At 40.7% G+C, this 4,359-nt stretch overlaps 1 long non-coding RNA gene across 1 annotated transcript; it reads left to right on the forward strand.

Moving 5' to 3' along the window:
* The first annotated feature begins 938 nt into the window (after nucleotides 1-938).
* Nucleotides 939-2,729, forward strand: LOC135181121 (uncharacterized). The gene is made up of 3 exons (XR_010304734.1): nucleotides 939-1,399; nucleotides 1,882-2,005; nucleotides 2,246-2,729. It is a non-coding gene; the product is annotated as an uncharacterized LOC135181121 (long non-coding RNA).
* Nucleotides 2,730-4,359: the final 1,630 nt, after the last annotated feature.

Below are 4,359 nucleotides of genomic sequence, written 5' to 3' on the forward strand. Positions count from 1 at the left end.
ACAAAACAAAAAAACAAATACAAAACAAACAAAAAAAAACCAGAACAAAAGCAAAACGAAATCAAAACCAAAATAAAAACCAAACAAAAACAAAAGCAAAAGCAAAACAAAAACAAGAACAACAAAAAAAAAACCAAAACCAAATTAAAAACCAAAAGCAACAACAAAAAAAAAACAGAAATAAAACCCAAAAAAAAAACCCTGAACCTAAAACCAGAAATAGAACAAAACCAAAAGCAAAGCCAAACCAAAACCAAACAAGAATACCTGTACCAGAAACAAAACCAAAACCAAAACTAAACTCAAACCAACACAAAAAAAAACCAACAGAGAAGCCAACCCAAAAGCAAGCCGAGCAAGGCCAGAAGCCAGCCCATCCAAGCAGGAAGCAAAAGGAAGGGGAAGTGCACAGTGGATTTTTTTAAGCCTGTAATTACATAAATTTTAATGAAAGAAAGAAAATGTGGGCACGGGAAGGGGGAAGTGAGCTCCCCGCGGGGTGTTCGGTGTCCGAGCGAGCTGAGAGCTTTCTGAGCGCAACTTTGCCCGGCAGCGGCGGGGCCGGGAGCGCAAGAGCGTGGCAGGGCAGCGCTGCCTGCGGAGCGGCGGCCGGGGCGGTGGGCAGCACATGATGCAGCGGTTCCACTCTCCTGGAGCTGAGAAGGGGGAAAATGAAGAAAGATGCCAGTGACAGGGCGAGGATGATGGGAGCAGGCTAGCATTATGAATGATATGTTAAGTGATTGGCTGGGACAGAACCCTGGGATTGCTGCCTTTTGCAGATTGCTGATTTTCATCTATATTGTTTGCCTCTCCCTTCAGCAAGGCCTCACATATGCAGCAGGCGTCTGCCTGCGCATGGGCGGTGCGGGCAGACGCAGGTACGCATCTCTCTGCTGCCTTCCGCCGTCTGCTGCTCTCTGCAACCCCCTCAGCCCCTGGCAGCCCTTACACCTGAGCCGTTCAGCTAATCGGGAGAGCTTCCCGCAGCAGTAACCATCAAACTGTGGTTTAGATGAATTAACATCCTCCTGCCACCCTTATTCGGGAAGGCAAAGCATTCCTTTTGCCGTCTCTTTGCTGCGCTGGAGGGGAGCACGTTTGGAGGGGTGCTTGTTGTTGTTGGGGGGTGTACTAATGATCTTCTGATCAGCTAAAGCTCATAAATACAAGAAACAGTATTTCTCCTTAATAACACCGTGCCGTCTATTAGGAAGACGCAGGGAGGGCCTGTTAGACCTTTGATGTGCTGGGCGCTGCATGCCGTGCATTCTCTGCTTCCAAACTCGCAGGCACTGCCGGCTTCATTGCAGCCTGCCTGCCTCTTTGTGTGGACAGCCAGATAGAGTGATGCTTGGCGCTGATGAGCTATATCAGAAACACATGCAAGCAATTAAAGGTAACGCTAATTTTGAAGGGTTATTTTACAAAGATTACCCTCAGCACCATTTTTTTATTTGTGTGTCATAAAGAACCTTTAACTCCAAGCCTCATCTCTGAACGTTTAACTCCTTTATGCCCTGGTTCATTTCTTTTGAGCCTGGCTCTGTATCCTCTGAATATTCCTGCTTTGTGAATGAGGGAAATTAAAATGTAAAGGGCGTGTGGCTGGGTCACGTATCAGGGTTCGAAATGGCTCTTCAGATTGGTTTTCTTTAAGACTCTGACTTGGGCGGGGTGGGGAGGAAGGCACAACAAAACCAAAGTCAAATCTCTCCTCATATCCTAAACCAGAGCACTCTGCAATTTAGGTACACATTTACTTTGTCACCAAGGCACCTACCGTCTAAAGACACGCACACAAAACACATGTAGGCGTCTAAGCACTGGCGCGGGTGTGCTGCTTTTCATCTGAGTAACTTGCTAGAGATTATCCTTTAGGTGCTGGCCATCAAAATACTGAGGATAATGTTGCTGTGTGGTTAAAAAACAACAACCAAAAAAGAAGCAAGCCAACTAACTGCTCAGTTCCAAGTTTCTTACCTTAAAACTTCCTCTAAATCATGTAAGTAGCATTTATGTAACTAATTCCTTGCTGCAATCCTATCTCTTCGCTGAACATTTACCAATTGCTTGTGGGGGAAAATAATGAATTCTTTTCTTCTTCTTTTTTTTTTCCTGGGTAATAAATATTGATAATTAAACTAATGAAGTATTATTATTTTTTCCCAGGCTAGGCATAACATTCACCCAGGTGCTCATTATTAAAACTTTTTTTTTCCCTTTTCTTTTTTTTTTTTGGCAGAATGGAGAAATGAACATCGGTGAACCAACATAATTAGCATGCCTCCTAAACAGATGATATAGTTATATACTTGTTAGTATTAGGAGATCCTACAAATTTCATTTATCAAGATACAGCCCAGTAGGCATTTTGCAGTGAAAAGGGCGCCTGTGAATCCCCAGTACACCACTCAGATCACCCCCTGAGGGGAAAAGCAACTTGCATTCAAATCAAACGTTTTCCTATCAAATGCTCTACTAATGGCTTTCCTATGAGACCCAAGCCTGTCACTCACCTACTACCTATTTAGACATGTTAAAACAGAATTCCTTGTTTATTTGTATTTCATTGAAGTGAGTCTGTTTTCTCCTATTGAATTTGTATCCAAACCCCAGGTTGTCAATACTACTTAGTTAGAGCGGCTGTTTGTTGTGTTTTTCTTCGCATTTCAGCCAGGGGTAGGGAGGAAAAAAAAAAAAAACAAAACCACCAAAAAAAAAAACCACCCAAAAAAACCCAGTGTCACTCAGGGCCAGTTTGAACCCTCCTGCAAATCCTTAAGCAGGGCATTAACTAATTTTATAAAGCAACATCTACAGTGGAGGCTCCTGGAAGCACTCCTCAGAGCGCAGGCTGCTTTATCAGGGCCAGCGCTGCCTTTGCTGTGCTGAGGTTTGCCTAGAGAGAAGCTGGAAAAATGACCACTCTAAGTTAAAAAAATAAGCCAAGAAGGATGGGGGAGACAGGGGGGAGCAGAATCCATTGTTTTTTGATATTCTTCCTAAATGATAAGAAGCCTAATTGCCTCCAGTATCTCTGGATGAGTCAGTAGCCATAGGTGACTGTTGTGATTCTGGTGAACAAATCATTTAAATGAAATCTGCAGCAGACCTCTAAGATAGTTTACTTGTGCCCGAGCTTAAATCCGTGCATTAAACATTCCATGAAAAACAAGAGCTAAGTGTTATGTTTGATATGCACTTCAAAAGCCTAAAAGGCCAAAGAAAGCCCTTCCTTAATTATTGAAGAAGTGTCTGTAAAGGAAACATGAGCAAATAGCATTCATGCTTTCATCCCCAGTAACCTTTTATTGTCCTTTTCTTCAGATGGCCAAGTCAGTATATTTAATAAAGGGAGCAGCAACCATCAAAGAAGGCAGGGGTCTAATAAATGGTCCTGATTAAAGGCCCTGACAGGGTATGAACTTTGCATAAATTTTCCTATGGTGTCAGGCTAGGATCCTGATTGAAAACCCATTAACATAATCACACATTTAGAGGAAATGCTGTAATGTATCAAAAACATTTCCCTTAGTGTAATAATTTTAAGGACATTAAAATGCAAATGATAATAAGGAGCTGTGTTTTAGTGATGTTCTGAAAGCCTGATTATTCAAATATTTAGTATAAAATATGGAAGCTCCTTTAACGAGTGCACCGCCACGGTTTCAAAGATTTAAGCTATATTTGTACTTGAAAAGACTTTTTTTTTTATGCCACTACTGAGTATTCCCTGTTAATTTGAGACTTGTGAAATCCAGCCAGAAATTTAGTTTAAATGGCAGTGCTAAGTGCTGAGACAATTTAAGCCTGCTTTGTGACATAAATATATAAGGAAAGCTGCTTGAAAGCAGGACACCAGCTCTGCTCTTTCACGAAGTAGCAAATTGTTACAAGTTCATATTTTGGTATTGTTTGGAAAGAAAGAAAGAAAGAAAGAAAGAAAGAAAGAAAGAAAGAAAGAAAGAAAGAAAGAAAGAAAGAAAGAAAGAAAGAAAGAAAGAAAGAAAGAAAGAAAGAAAGAAAGAAAGAAAGAAAGAAAGAAAGAAAGAAAGAAAGAAAGAAAGAGAGAAAGAGAGAAAGAGAGAAAGAGAGAAAGAGAGAAAGAGAGAAAGAGAGAAAGAGAGAAAGAGAGAAAGAGAGAAAGAAAGAAAGAAAGAGAGAGAGAAAGAGAGAAAGAGAGAGAGAGAGAAAGAGAGAGAGAAAGAGAGAAAGAGAGAAAGAGAGAAAAAGAAAGAAAGAAAGAAAGAAAGAAAGAAAGAAAGAAAGAAAGAAAGAAAGAAAGAAAGAAAGAAAGAAAGAAAGAAAGAAAGAAAGAAAGAAAGAAAGAAAGAAAGAAAGAAAGAAAGAAAGAAA

Source organism: Pogoniulus pusillus, chromosome 14 (assembly GCF_015220805.1).
Source record: "Pogoniulus pusillus isolate bPogPus1 chromosome 14, bPogPus1.pri, whole genome shotgun sequence".
Lineage (NCBI taxonomy): Eukaryota > Metazoa > Chordata > Aves > Piciformes > Lybiidae > Pogoniulus > Pogoniulus pusillus.